This window comes from Harmonia axyridis, chromosome 7 (genome assembly GCF_914767665.1).
Source record: "Harmonia axyridis chromosome 7, icHarAxyr1.1, whole genome shotgun sequence".
Lineage (NCBI taxonomy): Eukaryota > Metazoa > Arthropoda > Insecta > Coleoptera > Coccinellidae > Harmonia > Harmonia axyridis.
The window spans coordinates 36,033,641-36,059,754 of record NC_059507.1 but is presented as its reverse complement, the minus strand read 5'-3'; the positions used below and the strand labels follow the sequence as shown (position 1 = coordinate 36,059,754).

The 26,114-nt window shown below is 38.1% G+C and overlaps 2 protein-coding genes across 5 annotated transcripts in view; one reads left to right on the top strand and one right to left on the bottom strand.

Annotated features, from left to right (window-relative positions):
• The window catches only part of LOC123685010 (head-specific guanylate cyclase), a 146,091-nt gene that overhangs the window by 88,804 nt on the left and 31,173 nt on the right, over positions 1 to 26,114 (bottom strand). The gene's annotated exons all lie outside the window — the stretch shown is intronic.
• Positions 9,617 to 26,114, top strand: part of LOC123685012 (guanylate cyclase soluble subunit beta-1) — a 73,776-nt gene continuing 57,278 nt past the window's right edge. Inside the window, exon 1 of the mRNA XM_045624563.1 lies at positions 9,617 to 9,794. The gene's annotated coding sequence lies outside the window, so the exon portion shown is untranslated. The remainder of the gene's footprint in view (positions 9,795 to 26,114) is intronic.

Genomic DNA, 26,114 nt, shown 5'->3' with positions numbered 1-26,114 from the left:
TTCTATTTATCTTATCTTTTTATGGTTACAACTTACAGCAGTTTAAGACACGCACAAACCGATTTCTTCTAAATTCATCCCGGGGCGCTTGAAAGGGCGTTATAAGCTCAGTCTTTTCCCGAGAGATGCGTATAAAAAAAAAAATGAACCGGTAGCATTTTGCGATTTTTTTCGAAAATCCAAATTCCGTATAAGACTCTACGTTTACCAACTTCAACATGTTATCTGCGCATCTGTCATAAATCATTCAAAACATTATTATGAAGAGATCATTTATCGCTGTAATACTTGTATACTCGTTGTGGTGTTAAAAATGATGTAGATACTTCCTCCTGAACCATCAGCGTAGGAGCAACCCCAATCCTTACCCCTATTAAAAGTTCCGACAAACCCCCCCAGCCATTTCCAAATTGATTCACGCCACAGAATAACATTAATATAATGCTGTTGACAAATTTCCAGAAAGGGTAAAAGTTCCCGGTCACAGAGTTGGTTTGGTGCGTCCCACATTATGGTCCCAACTTTGAAGTTTTAGCGACCTGGAACTTCTGGTTCAAGTAACGTGGAGCACTTTGGGTTACAGCCTTGTCCCTCGGGATGCGAAACTGAATAAATTATAAGGGAATAACTATATCTTTTAAGGGCAGACAGGTCGGTTATACTTTCGTAGACGGAAGCTTGGGAACGTAAGATGAATCTTGTCTGGTGTTTTTGCGCGCTTGTTTTTTCGACTAAATGTAATTCTGTGGCGCCGGTCTTCCGGTCATAAACACGAGAACTTTCTAAAGAAAAGATGAATAGACTTGAGATTTCAGGATAGGTTCGTTTGAGGTTCAAATGCGCCGGTTGAGGTGGTTAATGGGTCAAATTCTGTAATGTTGTTTTCCTCATAGCTGAAAAAATACAGGTTAGGTCGAATTGAATCTCAGCAGCCAGTTGAAATGGGTGAAAGAGGGAATTATATATGGATAATTGTACAACTTTGCTTCCGCCGCTTTTTCCGAAATTATATAATAATATATAATAATAATAATAATAAAATTTATTTAGCACCCGGCTAGTACAAAAAATAGAAAATCAACACAACAATAGTATAATCATTCACATTTCTCTGAAGTGGCCATTCAATCTTCCGCAGAATGCACCCAAAGATGGTGCCGTCTTAATTTCCTCTGGGAGACCATTATACAAACGAACACCCTCATAGAACAAGGACTTCTGTAAAGAAGTTGTTCTCACTGTGCAGATATTGAAGTTTTTTGCTGATCTAATATTGTAGTCATAAAAATTTCCTCTTCTTTCTAAGAAATCTTTCAGATATCGTGGTACAAGAGCATGACTACTACAGGTGTGAGCTTACTACATCTTAGGATTATTCTCTTGGATTTATTCTGTTGAACTTGATATCTACTTGTGTACATGATATCAGCAGTGCAGAAAAATAATTAAAATGGGGCATAATGATTGTATTGAAGACCTGTCTCCTGGTCCACTCCGACAAAAAGGCAGAAATACGAGCAAAAAATTAATTCTTCTTCTCTAATTTCCACTTCGTCAGTCTTTAGAAAAAATTTTTGCAAGGTCTGTAACTTTCATTTGACAAAACACCCATGTAGTAAAAAGAGGTATCCTATACCGCAGTACCGCATCTGCAGTCTTTATGAAGGTCTGAAAATGCCAAGCTGCATTCCTCTAGAGGGATATCTTATTCTAGAGCTTATTCTATTGCCCACAGTAGGGTTCAAGTCTCTTGTAATGGGTGTTTATTTTCGAGGTACGTATATAACTTTAAGTTGGCATTACTGTTCAAGATGGAGACCGATTTAACAGCTGTCAAGTGATTCATTCTCAGTTTGGTTCGGCAATTCATCATGAATAGACTCACGCCTGAACAACGCTTGCAAATAGTGCAATTTTATTTCGAAAATAATGGTTCTGTGCGGAATACGTATCGCGCACTACGTCCATTTTAGCGATGAAGCGGACTTCTGGTTGAATGGCTACGTCAACAAACAAAACGCCGCATTTGGAGTGAAGCTAATCCTCAAGTGTATGTCGAAACTCCGTTACATCCAGAAAAACTGACTGTTTGGTGCGCTTTATGGGCTGGTGGAATCATTGGTCTGTACTTCTTCAAAAACGATGATGGCCAATACGTTACAGTCAATGGTGATCGGTATAGAGCCATGATTACTAACTTTTTCATTCCTGAATTGGACAACCATGATGTCAAGGAGCTGTGGTTCAAACAAGACGGCGCAACATGTCACACAGCACGTGCCATAATCGATTTATTGAAAGACACGTTTGGTGACCGCCTAATTTCAAGTTTTGGACCTGTGAAATGGCCTCCAAGATCTTGTGATTCAACACCGCTAGACTACTTTCTGTGGGACTATGTAAAGTCATTGGTCTGTGCGGATAAGCCACAAACCCTTGACCATTTGGAAGACAACATTCGCCGTGTTATTGGCGATATACGGCCAGAAATGTTGGAAAAAGTAATCGAAAATCGGACGTCCAGATTGAACTACATCTGAGCCAGCCGTGGCGGTCATATGCCAGAAATCATATTTAAAATGTAATGCCACAAGATTATCTTGCGGATAAATAAAATTCATGTCAATCGAATAATCCATCATTGTTTTATTGCAATTTAAAGTTCTATAGCTCTAAAAAAAACACTCTTCATTACCCTTTTTCCAAGTTCATCGGTTTATTCATCGCCTTCAATTTCACTACAGCTCAATTGTGAGAAGACTTATTAAATGCAAAACATTTTGATCAGGACTCAAGACTTTCATAGAAATTTTTATGACAAAATTATACGAATCGAATTTCCACAAAATTCTAGGAATTTCCGTAATTCCTATGAAAATCTCATCATTACTAAAGAGGTCCCCAACATTTTACATACTTTGAATCCAGCGGAAGCCGTTCTCTCTGAATGATAGCGGGATTCGAGATAAAATTATGATGTATCTTGTTTCGAGATGAAACCTCTTTTTTCGTTTTACGGCTTTCGACATCATGAATAATTGTTGTGCCGAGCGGGACCGAAGGTCATAAATCTACCCTGGATGCTCCGTGTATCTTCCGCAATTTCTTCGGAACATTCATATTCTTGTTGTGATAAACCGAGGATTTGGATGTGGATCCTTCTTACTTCCATATGGGGTTGCGCGATGTTATGGAATACGAAATCGAAGTGCTTCGAATAACTCTTAAGTGAAATCGAAGTGGGAACGCTCCGTCTGGATATTTTTCACGAGTTTTATTGACGTTGCATCTATTGGAAAAAATATATTGTAAAGAGCTTGATAAGATTTTATTGGGAATTGTGCTATATTTTACGAATAATTTTTTTTCATTTGCATTATAATTTGGGCTATCTATAAAATGTACCCATTATACAACGTGTTTCCCACGAAGGAATATGAGAAGTTCTTTAAATTTAGGCTGAAGGAAGGTTTCCAACATCAACACAAAACGCTGGGAAGTTACTGTGATGGTGACATTTTCCTCCCAGAAAAAATAAGGGCCCATCACTCCGAATTGAGACACAGCACACCAAATTGTGACTTTAGGTGAATGGAGTGGTCTTTCATGGAGTTGAAGGAGATTACATGCTGTCCACTACCAGAAATTTTGCTTATTCACTGTTCCAAAAAGGTGAAAATGTGTCTCATCACCACTGAAAAAAGTTGGGGATTTGCGCTGAATCATTTCCTCACAACGATTTTTGCTGTTCACGTAATCAGCAGCTCCCAACTCTTGAACAAGCATGATTTTATAAGGAAGGAATGATAAATCCCCATGCAGAATCCTCCTAGAAAAGCGGTCTGATATTCCCAAAGCTGTCGCCTTCGTGCAGAGCGTCTTGGTGAATGCTCGACTGCTACTCAAGCAGCCTGCACATTTTCCGATATTCTTACCGTTCTCGGTCGTCCATGTCCTCGCCCTCGTCGTGTACTTCCTGTTTCCTCAAGTTGACGAGCTCAAGTTTTGATTGTGTTTGCAGAGGAGACTGAAACGCTGACAGGAACGGTTGTTTTCGTAAAACTTGCGGACGGCAAAGCTACGATGCACTCCGGTCCAAATTATGGTGCTGACTGAAAACAACTGACTTTAAGGAACACAAAAACCCCTTCCGCACCTACCTGCCTCCACCACATCCTGACCAATGACCTGTCAAAACTCGTCGATCGGCTCTGACGCACCGTGCATTAGATTAGATTTTAGGTGTTTTCATTGCACTGCGACTTAATGGTCTATTGTTCCCCCCCCATCGGAGCTATTCTGTTTACTACATGATCTACAGCTTGCTTCTCAGTTTCAGAGTTCTAATGAACTCCAGGATGGCTTCAAGGAAGCTTTTATGCTCTCATTATAGGGACCTTCTTCTGAGCTGTGGGAAGGATAAATGAAATTCGACGTCCTTGTATCATAGCCAAGGACAAAGTTAGATTAAAATTCAACCTGATGTAAAAAAAATCAGATACTCAAATATTATAACCCATTATATATTGTAGTCATAAACTGCATATCCTTGAAATACCCTTGAAGGAGTCTCTAAGTTTCGTATTCTTCCTCGTTCTTATGATTATTTCTTGTATAAAGAATAAAAGTTGAATGTTGGAACGGCATTTCCAATATACAATTCCATATCTGAGTACCTACCGATTCAAAGTTGAGTAACATAAACATACTTCAAATTCACCGAAGAAAGCAAGCCAAACGACTCCTTTATTCGAAGATATCGGCGTAGAAGAACAATCTTCCCGAATTCGGGATCGATCCCGTAATTTATCCGCAACTTCCGCATCTAACCGCGGAACCCTCTAGACCGCGTCACTTGGACTGCTGCGATTAAATCGAATATCAATTCGCCTAATTCATTCTGCGGCGTGGGGCTAAAACTACGAGGCAGACTGGGAATTGCTTCGCGGAATTGGCGGAATAACGTCGAACGATTCGGAATAAACTGCGGGGAAGAGGAGGAAGAAGAAGTGTCGAATTGCGATTGGAAACGATGTCTTACTCTGTTCTCCGCCTGATTAGAAACGTCGGATTGACTCGTTGGAATCGATGGGATTGAGACGAGAGCTTTACAAAAAAAAAAAGAATTTGTTTCGAACTTCTTTGTGGTTATATTTGAAGAGGTAGGAGCAGCTGTAGCTCGAATTGGGTTGAGTTTGACAATTCACAATGACTTTTACATGATTTAGAATCATTCACCTTAATATTTCGTGAACCAATCGTTTATTTGTTTATTGCATTGAAACTCGACGTGATTTCCTTTATAAATCGACTTTATTTAATGAAATATGAAATGTTTAGATGTTGAACTAACCATGCCGAGGCGGAGTTTAGTCAAAGACTATTCTTACACTCAACCTCGTATGGCTGCCATTTCTTGATAATATAAATAAACAATATAATATATAAACAACAATGAACAAATAGAGATTATAAATACAAAAACAACAATAAACAAATAGAGGATATAAATATAAAAATATGTATAATATAAATAGAAAATATAAATGAAGAAGGTAAATACAATAGAATAAATAACATGCAAAAGCAGAAAAATAAAATTTAATGTATTAAATCACTTGAGAGAGAGCTCTTCATTTGACAACTGAATTGTGAATATCTGAGGCTGAAAACACTAACGTCCACACTATTCAAAAATTTTACCGCATTGTAGGAGAAACACCCCTGAAATTTAGCAGTACGATGCAGAGGAACCGTGAAAGAAAAGGAGTGCCTAATGTTGACCCAATGCACCGAACTTCTAGGAATGAGCCTCCCATGAAGAGCCGCACAATACTGAGTCATTAGAAGTTTATAAGCAAAACATCGAAAATGTAGCGATCATAAACAACTCTCAGCCGGTGAAACGCTGTCTCCAGAATACCAGCCACATGATTGGAAAAATCAAGCCTACAATCAAAAATTACACCGAGATTCCTCACGGTATCACACAAGGGTAAAGGCTGACCGTAAATGCGCAGTTGCACTATAGAATATTGACGAACATTGGAAAGAACAGAATATTTGCACTTGCCTATATTCAATTTAAAATTATGTGAGGATGCTACATTACAAACATTTTCGAGGTCAAAGTTAATCTGCTGGGAAGCCAAACCCAAACTACTCATATCAAAAGAATAAATAAGCTGCTTGTCATCCGCAAAAGCCTGCGCAAAACAAAATTTCAGGTCCCCAAACAGATCAACGGTATGAATCAAAACAAGGAGTGGTCTCAAAATAGAACCCTGCGGCACTCCAGACAGAAGAACCAACCTACTACCATCAACCTGAACCACCTGACTCCGCAATGACAAATAAGATCTGATTGTGAAGATTCCACACACAAAAAATTGTCATGTTACATTCAACAAGTTGAGAGTTGGTAGGGAAGCCAAGACCTTTAACGATGTGTGCATGTTGACCAACTGATAATCAACAAAGTGGTTTATAACAATACCCACTCCTACTGCATCGATCCTTTCGAGAAATTTGAATATGAACAAGCGCTTGAAAGTTCCTAACAAGAGATGGATCGTAATTCAAAATTACCGCCCAAACTCCCTAATGAGGTCTATCATCATTCGTGGGAATTAATGAATTAGAGGAACATTGGGGAGATCCATCCCGTTGATTAGAAGCGTAAAGTTGCTCCACAATCTACAGTTGTAAACATCCATTTCATCCCGTTCGAATCTGTTGTCATATGATTGTGTTTATTGAATTACGTCAGTGGGACTGCTTAATTTGATTTGAGAAATTGGGTCATTCGAAACAAGGGCTGAGTTATCTATCTTTGAAGGGGTTCCTTTATAGAGTGGAAATTTGGGAAAATCATTAGTATACTACACTGCGCAAAAAACTTAACGCACATTATGGAAATCTCAAATTTATTCTACAACTGAAGGTGTTCTCAATAGTAATTATTTTTATCAGACTTATGCATGCATATGTTATCCACTTTCAATGTTTTTCTTCAATACAGATGTTTTTTCCCAGCAGGAATAAAAAAAGATGAGATTATCAGATTTTGAATGTATTGGCTCCATTCTGAAATCAGTTGTTCTCGATCAATTCTAGTGATCAATAGTTTTTCTTTCGTTTGATTTTCTACACTCGATCGCTATGCAACGCGAAACACGCAATTTTACCCAAGAGGAATGTGCCCAAGCGGTAGTTTTGCGAGAAGAAGGGTGGACATACACAAGAATTGCAGAAAGGTTTGGAGTTTCCCATACAAGTTGTCCAGAATGTTGCAGCGATTCAGGGAGACAGGTATGAATGTCCGAAGACCAGGACAGGGTAGACCACGGGTAACAACTGCCATTCAAAAACGTTATCGAGAGTTTCTTCGTTGAGACAACGGTTTGCAACCGCTCGCCTCCTTCAAAATCAGCTTGAGCAAACTCATGGAGTGCAAATTAGCACTCAGACAATAAGAAATCGCCTCAGGGAATATGATTTAAGGCCTCGTGTCGTGGCAAGAGGCCCAGCTCTTACCCCAGCCCATCGAAGGGCGCGTTTGGATTTTGCGAGAGAGCATATCCATTGGGAAGAGGCTGATTGGGAAAGAGTTCTCTTCACAGATGAGTCTAGATTCTGCCTCTACCATTGTGATCGACGTTCCCTTCTATACAGATGTCCACATGAAAGATATGCTCAGTGCAATTTCCTGAATACTACTGGTTTCGGGGGAGGATCGATTATGGTATGGGGTGGAATATCTTTGACTGCTTGCACAGACCTAGTGGTCGTTGATAATGGAGCTTTGAATGTTGATAGGTATATAAGGAACATTCTTCAAGAGCATGTAGGGCCATTTGCCCCATACATTGGTGAAAATTTCATTTTTATGGACGATAATGCCAGACCCCCGTGCGGGGTCCTTTGTTCTGGTTCCCAATATCCGTACAAAATTTCATCAACATCAGCCTTTACTGAACGCGTTTCCAATATCTGGAAAGGCTGAATTTTGTATGGGACAATCTATAGCTCAAATTTCATACCCATATTAAATTTTAATGAAATCAGATAAGAATTGTGGATGTTCGGGCTGACCAGGCTATCATTATAAGGATTTGCGTACATACTGACACGAAACCAAAGTTGTTCAGATGTTCCGAAACGCTTTTCCAATAATTTGAATAAATAAACATTATTCTCATCGATTGTCAGGCAAATGAAATCATTTCTACAATGTGTAGATAAAAACAGTTGTATCCAAGTTGAATGGTTGCAAATGATTACAACCAATTTCAGACGACAATTATTATTACGAGATTAAGCAATTTGTTGAATGAATTTTGTGTGCACTTACCTGGTGAGTTAAAAGAGATGGTGTCTGTGAAACCCCCCCCCCCTTCCCCTAATCTGGTGGCAGAAGGTGGTTATGTGGATAGGTGAAATGGGATGATTAACCTCTTCTGCACCGGCTTCGTGGTTATCACTTAATTCGAGTATCACACAGTTCACTCGAAATTGCTTAATCAGTTTTCAACAGAAGAACAGGAATTGAAATATATAAAGATGATAGATGAATTTTTAAGTAAGCAATGAACTTAAGTTTGATAACTTTTCGAATAGATAAGCACAGTTCGATACTTGAGAAAATGGCGATGTTTGTTTACTGACCGGGTTCATTCCGCGGCCGCAGGTGGCGCCAACAAACAACAAATTTTCTCCAGGAGCTACAGGGTACATTCACGACGTAAAACAAGTTAAACGCCCTTGATCCCATCTGAAAGAAAAATATTCGCTGTTTCAACCTACAAATAAATTTCGGTTTTCAAAAATTTAGAACTGATAAGTTTTCATTTTCCGATCATCTGTTCATGAACGTTGATTCATCACAAATGAGAAACACGTTGATCAGGTTTGAATTTGCTATAATGTTTATGTTTATCAGGATGCAGTTGGAAGTAATTTTCATTATACCGTGTCGCGCAGTCGTCTCTCCAGGTGTTTGTTTAAGCGAATTGGTGAATATTTTGTGATCGAGAAATCTGTGATTTTGTTTTTAGTAGATTTCAAGGACATTTTGTGTCGAGTCATGAATTTTATGTGCTAAATTGAAGAAGGTTTTCGATCATAAATGTAAGTATTGTTGATTCATTTCATACCACTTGTGTAGTAACTTGTCCTATTATATTTTTTCGATATTTTGCCCACTCATTCTTCATTTCTCGAAGTCAATCTAAAGACAGCTTCGATGTGTAGGATACAATTGAGAAATTTGGTGATTTATAATATTTCCTACTTTGATAATCCTTTATCTATACCTTACCTATACATTCTGAGTTTTGCAAACTTGTCTGGAATTTTTCCTCGTGTAAATTAGGTACGTCAATTCAAAAATTAAACTAGAAGTGAAGAAAATCTTCGAAGGTGGGTTAATATTTCATACCTTTGCGCATCCTAAAAGTACATAATTGTCTGTGACATAATTCTTGGCAAATATAAGATTTTTTTGTTCGTTTTCAGCGAATTTCTGGTATTTCTTTCGAAAACGGTATACGTATTATTGAATGATTGAGTATCGAAAAGATTTTATCATTTTCAGAAGTACCTACCTACTAGCAGATGGATATTTGTATTATATTGGGGCAGAAGTCTGGAATTGTCACTGATGATAATATTCTATTGGGATATTCGATGTGAGAGAGTATGAGAAAAATTGAAAGACGTCTTCGAAATGAATGGTTACTCAACATGACCCCAAAATTTTTAAGAGCAAGGGATGTTAGGAAGGAACTGAAAAGGTAAGAAAATTCTAGTGTTTTAGGTTTGTTATTAGGCCAATTGAAAAGTCCCCGGTCTGATGCACATATGTCTGTGCTAGTATTAAAACCATATGATTTTAAGTTAACGATACGTGTCAAAATTTGACCATTAGATTGTGAGATTTTGCGTTGTGAGTGTAGCTACTTTTGTTATTTGAAAAAGATGGGAAAAAAAGAATTTCGTGTGCTGATAAAATATTGCTTTTTGAAGGGAAAAAATACAGTTGAAGCAAAGATACGTTTCAAAATTTGACAGCAGTCCGACCATCAGTTTGTGAGATATTGCGTTGTGCGTGTAGCTACTTTTGTTATTTGAAAAAGATGGGAAAAAAAGAATTTCGTGTGCTGATAAAATATTGCTTTTTGAAAAATACACTCGAACCAAATCTGGCTTGATGAAGAGATTCCGGGGTCTGCACCAAGAAAATCAACCATCATTGATTGGTATGGAAAGTCCAAACGTGGTGAAATGAACTCCGAAGACGGCGAACGCAGTAGACGCCCAAAAGAGGCTGTCACCGACGAAAAAATACAAAAGAGTTCACAAAATAATTTTGAATGACCGTAAAGAGAAGTTGATAGAGATAGTAGACATTGTGAAGATATAATCTGAATGTGTACATCATATCATTCACGAATATTTATACATGAGAAAGCTTTGTGCAAAATGGGTGCCGCGCGAGCTCACAATCGATCAAAAGTAACAACGTGTTAATGATTCTGAGCAGTGTTTGAAGCTGTTTAAGTGTAATAAACCTGAATTTTTGCATCGATATGTGACAATGGAATAATGGATGGAACATGGCTCCATCATTTCACTTCGGAGTCTAATCGACAGTCAGCTGAGTGGACTGCACACGATGAACCGAATCCAAAGCGATGAAAAACACAACATCAGTCAGCTGGCGAGCTTATGGCATATTCTGGAATGCACAATGTATAATATTCATTGATTACCTCCAAATGGCTAACAGCGATTATTATATAGCGTTATTGGATTGTTTAACGGAGGAAATCGTTGAAAAATGACTTAGGCTGCAGCTCTTTATTCCTTTTCCTTAAATTCATCATCATTTATGGGTTCCTCCGTGTCGTGGAGGAGAAGGCCTTTGATTGCTTTCCACGACCCGCAGAGCTACGGTGGAAGAATTCTTGAGCTGCTTTCCACACAGCTTCGCACAGGGACCCTTCTACAGGCTCCTGATAGGTGAATCCCTAAATATCTCTTACCGCTACCCTTATTATTACTTGATATAAGAATCGAAAAATTTCAAAGAGTTAAAATATACTTCCACAAGATCAAAAATCCAATCAAGGAGATGGTTGTCCCTGTCATTCCTAATTTCCCCGATTGATAATTCCAAAGCTACCTCAGATTCATTAAGAAACATGGGCGAAACCGTTCCCAGCAACTTTTGCCGGATTAATTATTCAGACAACTCGGAAATGGCCGTTTGCTCCATCAGAATTCCTGAGATCGCAAAAGGACCAAAGCTCCCTTTTCTTTTTTCGTTTTTTGTTCTGCGACGAACTTGATGTCGATTGGAGCCGACCTGACAAAGAAGTGGCAATGTTTTAATTAGGGAAGGGTTGAGAGGAAAGAAGTCCAATCTAGATTATAGATTTGTCGCAATTTGTTATCGTAATGAATCCAATTCTGTTTTTGCGTTTGATGAAACATTGTTATTTTTAGTGAACTTGTTAACAATACTGCTCGTTACTAAAGAGTATTCTGGCAGTGTACTCTCAATTTTTCCTTATATGTTTCTACTTATATAGTTCTTACAATTTTCTCCGGGAAATATAAAAATTTTAAAATTAAGGGTTATGGATAATATGAGGGAACACCACCAAGTAATATTCTCGTGATCTGTAATTTTTTTTTCAGAGGAGGGTCGAAAAATAACGACCGGTGATGTCTCAATGATCAGTAAAAGTTAGGAATATTACAATAGTTCCAACTTTCTTCGAAAGGTTGTACTAGTCTTTTTATACATTTTCACATTATTAGAGTTTTGCCTCTTTTGCAATAATAACAATGTTATTATTTTTTTTTCATTTCAAATTTAAAAATATTGGAATACTATTGGTGTACAACTTTTTATCATTGCCGTTTTGCAATAGATGGCTGTAATGGTAAATGATGAATAGGATAAGCTGAGGTATTCGAAAACATGATACCATCGAAATATTAGTCGATTTGTGTCTGCATCATAAATTTATTCTCGATTAAACATGTCAGTTTACGAGCCAAATTCTCGTTATTTGCGGGAGGTTATAACTTTCTGCTTTAATATGAAGATATCTGCTGCTGAAGCTCATCGAATGCTCACAAATACCTATGGTGAGGCCACTATTACTGAAAGAATGTGCCGAGAATTGTTTCAACTCTTCAAAAGGGTGATTTTGACGTCGAAGACCAGAAGGAATGTTTTCGAAGATGCAGAATTGGAGGCATTACTTGATCAAGACTCGTGTCAAACGCAACATGAATTGGCAGGATCATTAGAAGTGACGCAAAAAGCCATTTCAAAATGCCTGAAAGTCATAGGAATGATTCAGAAACAAGGAAATTGGGTGCCGTACGAGTTGAAGCCGAGAGATGTTGAACGGTGTTTTTCGCTTGTGAATAGCTGCTTGCAATTCAAAGACGCAAGGTATTTCTGTAGCGCATTGTGACTCGAGATGAAAACTTCATTACGATTATCCCAAGCGCAGAAAATCATGGGGATATCCCGGCGATGCTTCCACGCCGACGGCCAAACCGAATATTCACGGTTCCAAGGTCATGCTCAGTATTCGGTAGAACCAGCTCGGCGTAGTGTATTATGAGTTGTTAAAACCGACTGAAACAATCACAAACGATCGTTATCGAATGCAATTAATGCGTTTGAGCAGAGAATTGAAAGACAAACGGCCGCAAACAACGAGAGACAGGATAAAGTGATTTTACAGCATGACAATGCTCGACGCCATGTTGCGAAAGTGATCTAGACATACATGGAAACGTTGAAATGCGAAAAATGTGAGACAGTAGTGGCCAGCGATGGACAATACTTCGAGTCATAAATGTATAACCAGTTTTTCACAATAAAGCCTCGAATTCCGGAAAAAAACAGCGGAAACAAAGTTGTACGCCTATGAAAATGAAAGTTGTTTTATTTACGTTGACTTCAGAAGATGACTAGTTCTTTCAACGCGCGGGGTTCGTACGCTGCCATAAACTAGTGGTCAGCCATGGACGATACTATGAATCATAAATGTTTATCCAGTTTTTCATTATTAACCCTTCGAATAACGAAGGGTTTGCAGACACATAATAATCTTTATTTAGGTTAGGTTAAGATAGAATGTTCACTTCGGCAAAACGCACTTTTTGTGGCTATACATCAATTGTCAATCATTCAGTTCCGTCACAAAAGTTACACTATTACTTCTCACGATACAATTACCTGTTTGGTATCTAAAAAAATGATAACATTATATAGGAATAGAAGACATCCTGTACTAACTAACTGAAATTGTATATCCTTAACAAGGCAAAAGCAAGAACAAAGTTATCCTGTTTTTCATTCGAATATCGAATGAAATTACCAAATTACACTCCCAAAACTTCCAAATACACCCCCCTCCTTAAACAGATTATAATCGCTTGCCGCCAGTAGATACTCCGGTGAAAAAAATTACCATAATACCTCCTTCCTCCTCGTTTTCGTCCAAGACCTCTCTTTCCAGCCGTCTGCAACCCGAGGAGACAAAACAGCCGAGGCAACTTTCGGCCCAAATCTAATATTTTAATCAAACGGGCTCAAAGGAAATTCGACCGCCAGCGGCGTCCATTATTTCCGTTTCGATTATCATTTTCCCTCCGCTTTCCAGCGCTTGGAAATCTGCACAACAAAGACTAAGTGTAACGGGATACCGTGGATGCTGAAAGGACGCAGTTTGTGTAGCGTATATCCAGTCTCGGGCGTCTTGAGACGGCTATGCGAGTAAACAGATCGATGTAGGCCTACTATGTCGCCATTCGGAAAAGGAAAAATTATTTCAATGGCTGAGTGGGGAGTAGAGAAAGTTCAGGGAAGGAAGGACATGAAGAGAATTCACGAAAAGTTTTGACGCGTCTAATTGAACGTCAAATTGTTTGGCAGATATTGCCATGAAATAATTATCTGTGGATTTGGCATTTTGATTGAGAGGTTGAATTATCACACTTTTGCTTATTTAAACTTAAGAGGGGTCTATACCGTTTCAGCGATAAAAATTTAGTACTCTTTATTTTACGCTGAAAATGCGTCTTGTTAAAATCAAAAATAAAGACGTAAAAACGTATTTCGAATTCTTGCATGTGGTAGAATAGAGTTGAATAGTTGAACTTTGGCAGATCACGAGAAAGTCACGTGGTATAAACCCCTCTTAAGGGTTTTTGAAACGTCACCTTCACCACTGGAAGACTATGGGCCCAAATTGAGGCAATACTTACTTCTGGTGTAAGAGCACTTAGATCCCGTCTTGCAGAAAAAAACCCTAGCGATATGTATCGATGCTTGAGAAGGTTTTAAGAGGAACCTTAAAGGAGGGCATACAGGGTGGCCACTTTTTCAATGGGATTGTATTGGTAACTTTCAAACCATAAGAGTTAGAAGGTCGGTCAAATGGAGAAAAAGTTGCATGCATAGAAGCATTATCAAGCAGTTCAAACAAATCGAGATTATCAGGGCCGGTTATTGAGATATCATAAGAAAAGTAAATTCTGTCATTTTGATTTTTGATTTCTTCTGGTCGAAATGGTCGAAGAACTGAAAGCTGCTTTCAAACAAATATTAGGAGATTTAAATCTAATCTATTTCAACTTGAATGTACACCTCCTAGCTTCTTCGTTAATTAATCCCCAATTGTCCCAATTTCAAAAGTTTATCCTCCTAATTTATCGACAGGAGTAAAACTACAGGTAATATATATTTACAACCAATTCATTCACTGTTACTGAATAGCGTAGAGTTCCGGGTAAAGGTCAACGCAACTCCCGCTCTAATTGGAAATCGGATCCTTATTCGGCCAAATTGAAGCTCATCAATTATGCCGCCACACACAATGGATCTCTTCGGCTTAGTCGATAAGTTCTATCCGATTAATACTTCCGTTGGTTCGGTTTCTCCATTACTTTGGAGGCGGCTATACGGGCACCCTTCCTGTTTGGGTTTGCCTCCTACTTATTTAACACAACTTGAGACTCTACCTCTGTCTGTAAAGGCTCCCAGGAGGAATCACCTTCGATAATTCTACTCGGTTAGTTTATGTTCGAGTTCGTTATTTTTCGCGTATAATATTTCGGTTTTTGTTCGCCTATTAGTAAGCACTATAACCTTTGAAATATGAGAACAATATACTTTTGAAGTTTGAGAGCTTATCCAGAAAGTACGAACCTATTTCCCACAGGATTAAGGAAGACAAGTGTCTCAATATGGAATCTACGAGGCTATATCACTTGGGTTCCTTCACTCATTGAATTGTTGCTAATTCCAGTAGTCCATATTCATATTACCACATCATAAAAAGGCTATGTTTACGAGAGGTTACATTTACCAGTCCATTTCACTTTATAATAAGTACATTGTCTTCTGACTTCAAAATACTGAATATAAACACAAGTCCTTTCGATGTACTTGGTTGCAAATCGGGTGTTGTTTCGGGACTACCACATGTTCGGAACACTTTATTCGCTATTTATTTCCTGTGTGCTACCCATTCATCAACATACCCTTCAGTAACTCTTGATGACTTCCAACCGACATGTTTCTTCAGTATCATCAAGTCTCCTCCAGATTCAACTTAAAGAGTGTAGAAGACGATCTTCGAAATGAATGATCTGTATACAGTTTTGGAAAATTCACTCGGAAACATAGGATTTAGGGTACAAATCTTCAAGTCGCTCTGGCTCCAATGGAACAGTGGAAGAATCGAGTCATGAATGCGATGCCATATCAAATAAAAATCTGGTCTTCACGAATGACCGCTGGCAAGCGTAGTGGGGGGATCTGTTAGTCGGGTCTGAAGTCTCTCGACCTGCGGGCGCGATGGAATCAGTCGCAATCCTAACGTGATTTGCGTTAAACCATATCGGTTTGAATATTAATTATGTTGGTCAATCAATTCAGGAGACAATGAATTCATTCATTGTTGCCTCTGAAGATAGGACGATACCTTCAAGATCCGCATGTTTACAACAATGTAATCATTGCAGAATTGATAGACCCACCTAAACCATAAATGAAAATCATCTGAATAGAGATGTAGATGTATGTGCTGCTGTTGAAATCAGTGAACCTTGTTCGAGTAATCAAATTGCCGAACAAGTCGATATGAGTGATGGAATATTTTGGAAAAAAATGGTTATCGATCTTATAAGGTTAAAACAACTCAGGAGGTTTTTCCAGAAGACCATATCAAACGAATGGAACAACACATCCCCACTACGTCTGCCAGCGGCCGTTTGCGAAGACCAGATTTTTATTTGATATGGCATCGCACTCATGTTTCGATTCTTTCACTGTTCCATTGGAGCCAGAGCGACTTGGAGATTTGTACGCTGAATCCCATGTTTCCGAGTGAATTTTCCAAACCTGTTTGTGTTAGCATTTTTGAGTAGAAGGAAAATAGCTACTGTTTCAGGCAGCTTATGAATCTGAATTTTACCCACAATTTTATTTGATAGATTTCGATATGCTGGAACAGGCTGGACGAATGAAAAATCCCTTGTTCACATCATTTTTTGTATTTTTGAGTTTCACAGTTAATAACGTTACAGAATATGCAATATAATCTATTGTTACTTGACTTATTTCACAAACTTGGCCAGTTTCTGCGATCCCAAATACCACAAAAATCTTTATTTAAACTTCATCAGGTGCATTATTTGAAAAATAATTAATCGGAGTAGGTATAATAAATAACTATATTTTTCGTGTATATTTGAAACAATTTTACAGTATCGTTCTGTATTAGGGAAACCTGTGTTTCCTTTGCATATCAAAATGTGGGCCCTACGAAGATTATCATATGTTCTGATTTCTTTTAATGAGCTTTGTCGGAAAAGGTGAATGATATACCTTTGTTTAGAATCTGCAACGCGTTTTAATCTTTTTTGGAAGCAAGCTCTGCAAGTTTTTTGTGTACCCTTCACCCACGAATTCGGCAAGCGCAACCTTTCCTCATCTGATTATGCAGCTCCACATTAGGGAGATGTTCAGCATTCATACAGTCCAAATTATTGCGTTTGGGTAAACACAATTTTACATAAATGTATTGTTCACGTTTAGGCAACCCCTCAAATAAATTTCTACAAACATTGTTCTGTAACAAAGGTTGCTTTCAGCATTATTATTTATCTTCGTGGTGTAGGCTCTCTGATAAGCAAAGTTAGAATATTTTAGAGAATAATTCGTTGGACTTATTTGAAGAGAAAATATAAATACGGTTGAAATTTTTGCCCATATGAAGGGTTTTTCAATAAGCAGTTTCATTTTGATATGAAAAAACCAGTTAATTCCAAGAAAAATCAATGTATCTTTATATCATTTTAAGAAGAAAGGTATACATCAACCATAGAAAACGATATCGGCCAAATGGCCGCCACGAATACGTTTACAGCACTATATCATTTTCATGTAATTTTTCATGATCAATTCGAACATTTGTGACTGTATATCCTCGATAAGTTCACAAATTCCATATTTAAGGTATTGAATCGATTGTGGACCATTGATTTAGACCCTAACCATCACTTGGTTCCATAGAAAAAAGTCGAAAGTTGTTAAATCACAAGATATCGATGGCCCAATGTGACCATCACCACCTGGAATTTTCTCTAGTAAAATTACGATTGTTTCGTTGCTTGTGTAGCACGAAGAGTCGTGTTGTTGAAAATAAACGTCATTCAAATCAATATTTTCCAATTCCGATGTAAGGTCGTTTGTTGGATGCCCAATTATCAAGATCGACAAGGAATCGACAAACCTAGGCTTTCATCAACACTACGGGCTACAGCAGCAATATATTCAGGTGTTCTTGAGCCTTGCTCACTGTTTCGATTTTCTACATCAAGAACTTGTCTCAACAGCTCAAATTTTTCATTCAGTTTCACTACTGCCGAGAAGGTGCTTCACACCGACCCAAAAGTGCTTTAGTGTGACTCCACACTGTCCATTTTTAGTAATAAGGTTATTTTCACTTGTCAAATGTCAAAAACGACATCTTCAAAAATGACTCCTGCCCAGATGGTGGGCTATTTTATGAAGTCTCACATTGAAAAACCCCTATAATGAAAAATAACAAATGCTAGCTTTGTGCAAAAAGATAGCTTCAGTAGATAGCTTCGAATTTAAAATTCAAGGAGAACATCATAAAAAAAATAAGCTTAAATTAGGACCTGATATACGGGTGAATTGCACCAAAACTGAAGTTTTTAGGTATATAAAAGATGTTTTTTTAGGGTTATAGAACTTTAAATCGCAATAAAACAACGATGGATTATTCGATTGACATGAATTTTATTTATCCGCAAGATAATCTTGTGGCATTCCATTTTAAATATGGTTTCTGGCATATGACCACGGCCACGGCTGGCTCGGATGTAGTCCACTCTGGACGTCCAATTTTCGATGACATTTGTGGCCATATATCGGCAATAACACGGCGAATGTTGTCTTCCAAATGGTCAAGGGTTTGTGGCTCATTCGCATAGACCAATGACTTTACATAGCCCTACAGAAAGTAGTCTAGCGGTGTTAAATCATAAGATCTTGGAGGACAATTCACAGGTCCAAAACGTGAAATTAGGCGGTCACTAAACGTGTCTTTCAATAAATCGATTGTGGCACGAGCTGTGTGACATGTTGCGCCGTCTTGTTGGAACCACAGCTCCACCAGCAAAAGTTGGTAATCACGGCTCTATACCGATCACCATTGACTGTAACGTTCTGACCATCATCGTTTTTGAAGAAAAACGGACCAATGATTCCACCAGCCCATAAAGCGCACCAAACAGTCAGTTTTTCTGGATGTAACGGTGTTTCGACATACAATTGAGGATTAGCTTCACTCCAAACGCGGCAGTTTTGTTTGTTGACGTAGCCATTCAACCAGAAGTGGGCTTCATCCCTAAACAAATTGAAATGGACGTAGTGCGCGATACGTATTCCGCACAGAACTGTTATTTTCGAAATGAAATTGAACTTTTTGCAGGCGTTGTTCAGACATGAGTCTATTCTTGATGAATTGCCAAACCAAACTGAGAATAAATCACTTGACATATGTTAAATCGGTCGCCATTTCGAACAGTAATGCCAACTCAATGTTATATACCTCGAAAAAAAACACCCTTTACAAAATAAGATCCTACTGGCTCACGTCAGTGGTTCCTCATTCATTCAAAATTCTGGTTGATTTTTCCATGGTTCTGAGGACAATATCAACATGAGCTTTTGCACGAATCTTGGAATGGTAATTAAGAATTACAAAAATAGTTCGCAGGAATCAACAGTAGTAACAGAGGGGTAAGCCTGTACTCGATGTATTCTAACTATTGATGCGATCAGTTTGAAATTTTGCAAGGAGTTTGAATTGCTCATTGTAGTTCGACACTCTAAATCAATACTGTGATCACGAAAATATGGAATATTTTTTCAAAAAGTTCCAATTAAAACGAATCATCCAATAAGGTAAAAAACTCTATCCCTTTCAATTAAAACCAGTTGCAACATGATACTTGGCCTTCAGAACATGCAAATTACTTCCAGTTCAGGCAGCAACCCTTCCAATAATTGAAACTCCGCGTTGCTGATGAATCTCCACCACTCATTCTAAGCTCACTCCAGAAGAAATCAATTATTTACGGACGTTGTTGGGAATAATTGACGTGAATCAGACAAGCATTTCCCTCTGTCTGGTTCCCAGGGAACTAATTTAATCATTTTGAGGAGGCGCGCAGCCCGAAGCAGCCTTTGATTCATACCTAATGAGACCTCGTCCAGTTTGCCAACTTCAGTTGGACCAATTGACGACGTGACACTGGCAAAATTGAGCCTTTCCAGTCAGCAATGCATGATTAAGTGCTGGAACTCAAGCAGAATTGTAAATTGCAGTGGAACAAGGTGTACAAGGGATGGAAATGTATCGAGCCTCCCGTTCTGATGAATGGTAGTATCCAGATTCGGCTCGAGTGAAATTTATTGGCAAATTTTCTGAAAGGTTCAATAAGAGGTTTTATTTTGAATAGCCCGCTATTTGGGCAGCTGTTACTTTTGATATTTGACAAAATGATAAGTTAAAAAAAAACGCCTCTGGAATAATGATTCATCAAGCCAAGTAGCTTGACATTTCAACCAATTACTTTACTTGAAAATCAATTTCGTGAAAAATTACATACTTGACCTTGACTTGACTTGATTTTAGATATTTAGTGCTTGAGTTCTTATCAAGCTACTTGATATTACTCGAGCTTGATATGCACGCATCGCACGGCATATATTTCTGCAATCTTCCACACTCGCGAGAAAAGTTGGACTTTCCCCACTTGTTGCACAATATACTATTTTTGCAAGGTTCCTTCTCATTTCATCATGTTTTTATTGATATGGCACCACACAATAAAACTGCAAAAAATCAAGTAGCTTGATATGAATCAAGTACTTGATAAATAAATACTTGACTCAACTTGAGATTGAATAACTACTTCTTGACTTGAGCGTGACATGAAATCGCGTCAAGCTCAAGCCAAGTAGCTCGAAAATCAAGCCACGCCATGAATCTCTACTCTGGAACGGTACATGTTTCAACAACTCGCAAAACTGAAGCACTTTTGGTTTGTCGTGAAGCACCTTCTCGACCGGGAATAGTAAAACTGGTGTGAGAATTGGAGCTGTTGGGACAAGTTAGTGATTTGAAGAATTGAATCCGTATGCGTTGCTTAAGAACTCCTAAGAATAATACTACTGTAGTAGGTTGTGTTGATAAAAACCCAGGTTTCTGAATTCCTCGTCAATCTTGGGAATTATGTGTTTCACAAACGATATTACAATATATTTTTCATAAAGACTTTTTAGATCTTTAGGCTTATAAAGTTCAGTTGAAAAAATGAGCCTTATCCAAAAAAAAAGGTTATGCTTATACTTGCACAAAATGAAGGAAATCCACCTTCAGCATTTATAATATTCCGAGTAAAACCTTATTCTTATTAAGTATGGACAAAAAACTTTTGATTATTCATAACCTCATTTCGTATGCATTTTGTTCGCATTTCATTACATCAATTGACATGAAGAATGTTTCTGAAATACCCCTAACAAAATAGGCAACAAAATACTTTCTGAGATCCAAATCGATATCATAATTTTAGGCATTTATTAGAAAAGTCATTTCAATTTTCGAATAGTTCCTTCTATTGTTCCCCAATGTGAGTTTTTGTAGTAATCATCATTTTATTCAGAGTCAAACTATGAAATATAAGCTGACTCACTGGATAACAACATAATGAAGTTCTCACTTCAACTGTGTTCTTTCTGTTCTTTGTGAATTTACTCGAGAGAAAAAAAAGGTGTTCTGCGAGATAGGCAAGAATAATAAAGTCCGGGTTCCCAGTCACTCAGGAATTAAAGAAAACCAAGAGACCAACACTTTCGCCAGAAAAGAAGCACAAACTACTTTCGTTGGTGCTGAGCCTTCCTGTGGTATAGGCCATTGTACCTACAAGAAGGAGTTTCAGGAGAATGAAAAAACTCAGAGAAACACTCTGGAGGAATCATCCTGGGTTGGATGGTTCCAAGAGTTTCTTAGAACCTTTGATATTGCGAGATCTAAGAAGTATCTTATCGAAAATATGCTGCACCTGCTCACTGGATTTCCTACTGGCCATTGCTGCCTCAGAAAAAACCCCATGAGAATGAGCCTAGCAGAATACGACGAGTGCAGATTCTTCGGGGAGGAAGAAACTCCGGATCATCTGGTGATGGAATGCCTCGGCTTCGCTATCAATTGCAAAAAAGCTTTAGACAAAAGGCGTGTAGAAGTGAGGTAGAAACCTCCTTAAATCCATTAACGATACTGGTGTTCATAAATCAAGAATTGATGGGCGAGCTGTAGAGCCTGTAGACTACGAAGACTAATAGTGAGAACAGCTCTGATGGAGGGCAAATTAGACCATAAGGTCGCGGTTCCATGAAACCCCCTCGAATCTACAAATAATACTTAGTATACGATTCGGTGGTCTCTCGATTTATTGGGTAGAAAAGTTTAAAGAACATACTATCTTAAGAACCTTGAGGTTTCTGTTGGAAATGATATAATACCATCATATTTCTCCACCTAAAAGTACATTGTGAACAATTTGAATAAGATACACTCTAGGCCAACACAGCGAATCTTCATTCCCGCCATAAAAACTCAATTAATACCTTGCCAAAACAAAGGGCAAAGCTTTTAGTGCTCACCCTCCCAGCCTAATCGAATCATAACGCCAGATCGATAAGGCACAAAAAAAAATAGGCCTACCGAAATTTCTTGCCATCTCAGCTTGACAGCGGGTTTTTCACGCTGTGTGTGTCGTGTATCGCACCTGCAACGCGAAATATTAATATACGGCATTCTGGGTCGGTGATTAATCAATAAGCTTGAATACAAAGGTGGCCGTGTGTCGACCTTCGAACGCTTTCACGTTCAAGCAGTTCATTGTGACAATTTCGATTCATCAATCTACATCCCTTTCAAAGCCACCTGATATCTTTTCTTCGACGCTGTTTCTGCCGGAGGTTGCAAATTGGAACCTTCGAATATCGGGTTTGAATAGAATGATGATAAGGTTGGATTTTGGCAAATTCCATGAGGTTCCCATTTCAACTGATGAAAGTGAAGTTTGAAATTTAATCAAATACAGGGTACGCCAAGGCTATATCTCACATTTCAACAGATCATAGAGGAGGAATAGACTTGGGTTTAGATGGACTTAGAAATGCGTGTTTGGTCTCGATGAAAAGTTTATGGACTATATTTGTACAAGAATTATTGTCTCCAAGTAAGTGGGAAGTAGTTCCATCTCTTAGGCTGTTACAGCCGTTACTGACATCCTTAAGAACTCCATCAAAGATCCTTAAAAGCTCAAAAGTTACAGTTTGGTATCATGTATGTATGGTGGGCCACGGTCGATGGTAGGTACCCTGGACTTTTACGGAGTACGAAAAGTAGGATTTTATTGAAAATTTGGTTTCTTGGGTGGGAACCACTGTTATATCGCTATGAAATATTTTCTGCACTGCGGTGTTGCCTCTTATATAAAAAAAACTACTGACTAACTTCGATTTTTCTAATAAAACACCCTATTTATATTATAACTCTTTTCTGTTTGACGTAGCCTCTCAATTATTTATGTATCAACTTCCTTGCCCCTATCTTTAGCAGTTTTCTGGTAATTGATTGATTTACTTCTTTTATTGGTCAAAACATAGCTTCAAGTACTCCAAGTACCGAAGTACTTGGAATCCTAGAAAGCTGAAATTTCTGGTATGGAATTTGGGTGTAATAAAATTTGTCTCTAATTATACGGGGTTATTTGAAAATCACAAGCTTCAACAGTTCAAGGAGACATACTAAAATGATAATAAGAGCGTTTTTTTCCAACCTGCATATCATAATATTCCAGTAGATAAATACAGTTTGCCCGGAAAAAATTCCGAACTTAATGAAACTTCTAAAGGTTGTTCGGGGGTGCTGTGGCATGACTCTGTCAAGTTATCCATCACGAGAACCCTGTGCTAACTTGATAAGAAGAACCTCAACATTTTCGAAGTTTTTTCAGGTTTTTGTTCATAACTTCTAAACTAAGTAGTTTTTGACCAGAACGTTCATTTTCAAATTTGTAGACCATTAAATTCTCTACAGTTTTGTTTCCACAGACTTTTTCGTAAAACCAATATCAATTGAGATACTGTCGATCAAATGTCATAAAATAAAAACATGTCAAAAATTGGCATAAAGCAAAGGTTTGACCCTCTAACTAACAATTACCAGCCGTTCTATGGTGATCATAATAATTATATACTCATCATTATCGACATATTAAACAAAGGGAGGTGGAGGTGGGAGGTCGGCCACCTTCTTTTGTTTAAGATTTATAAGCGAAAATTGAAAAAATGGCGATATCGAAAAAAAATGTATATCTCCGCTAATACTGATTATAGAGCTTTGAAACTAAAACATTTTTCAGGCACTTTTTACGGAGAATCTAGAACGGTGCTCGTTTTCAACAAGATTTTTAATTACGAAGCTATAATCCAAAGTTGTGTTTTTCAAATGGAAACACTAGATTTTTGTTGAATTTTCTGAAAGCTTAATTTTTACTGTTTTCAAAAATATTCTTTACCGAACTGCAAGGCTATGGAATACCCTACCTCAAGATGTATTCCCCCTTAGTTACAACTTACAGCAGTTTAAGACACGCACAAACCGATTTCTTCTAAATTCATCTCGGGGCGCTTGAAAGGGCGTTATAAGCTCAGTCTTTTCCCGAGAGATGCGTATAAAAAAAAAAAGAAAAATACAACATCGTATGGTTTGTTTCAATATTGTTTGAATATAAATAATAGAAAATTGTCAAAAACCTTTTATCAACTAAGAGTCTCAATATTTCAATGGTTTCAACTGTTGATGAGAATCGTATAATTACCACAGTATCCTTCTATTAGTATTTTCATTTCTATATAGAAATATTGAGACTCTAAGATGATAATGCTTTTTGACCATTTTCTATTATCTATATTGATCCAAACCATACGATGTTGTATAGTTTTGAATTCAGTAAAAATTTAGCTTTCAAAAAATGGTACAGAAATTTAGCGTAATTAAAAACCCTGCTTAAGAAGACGAGCACGTTACAGGATTCAACGTAAAAAGTACCTTAATAATATAAGTATATTATAACTCGAAAAGAAAAGAAGGTGGCTAAAAATGTATACTACTCTTGTAAGTTTCTCAAAAAAAGAAAACGAGAATGTGGTATATCAGATTTTGTCAATCTCCTCTGATTTAAAAGTTGTAGTGCTAAAACATCGAAATTTGCCCACCCTGTACAGTTCTGGGGTCTCTAAAGATGCAATTAAAGCATGAATAACGAGAGTTCGAAAGCTCCTAGCTTCTCGTTAGTGCTTTTCTCATAGTTTTTCCATAAATAATAGCGGAGAAAGTGTTGGAACGAACGGAACGTTCGGAAAATAACAATCCCTCTTCGGAAATCATTAAACAAGGAAACCCTGGCTTTTGCCAGCCCTCAGGTGTTTTCCCCTTTCGTTCGCGATCAAAGGAAGAGATTACCGGGTGGAAATTCCCATTGTCGCAACCGCAAGAGGTGCCTCAGAGAAACCGTCTATCCGATATGACGCGGCAATCTTGCCGCCCGGCAAAACGACCCAAAGGGCGGAACGCGGTGAAATGTTGCCTGTACCGTTCAGGTTTTTCTCTTTATCGCGTCGACGTTCATTACGAGGTCTACGTGCCGCTCTGCATTTATTTATTGCCGCCGTTTTTCCTGTTGACACTATGGAAAAACCTTAATGCAAGTATCGCGACTTCAGTCGTTCTGGGTTTGGTGTTCCGGTTTTTTTCGTGGTTTAGTTTCTAGTTTTTGGCGTATGTTTTTATTCGTCTTTTCATTGAACGTAGTTTTTCAACTACAGTTTTCACTTTAATAACGGGTGTTTTTTTTTCGAGGTATATAACTTTAAGTTGGCATTACTGTTCAAGATGGTGACCGATTCAACAGCTGTCAAGTGATTTATTCTCAGCTTGGTTTGGCAATTCATCATGAATAGACTCACGCCTGAACAACGTTTGCAAATAGTGCAATTTTATTTCGAAAATAATGGTTCTGTGCGGAATACGTATCGCGCACTACGTCCATTTTTTTTGTTTAGCGATGAAGCGCACTTCTGGTTGAATGGCTACGTCCACAAACAAAACTGCCGCATTTGGAGTGAAGCTAATTCTCGAGTGTATGTCGAAACACCGTTACATCCAGAAAAACTGACTGTTTGGTGCGCTTTATGGGCTGGTGGAATCATTGATCCGTACTTCTTCAAAAAGGATGATGGCCAGAACGTTACAGTCGATGGTGATCGGTAAAGAGCCATTAGTACTAACTTTTTAATTCCTGAATTGAACAACCATGTCCGGGAGCTGTGGTTCCAACAAGACGACGCAACATGTCACACAGCTCGTGCCACAACCGATTTATTGAAAGACACGTTTGGTGACCGC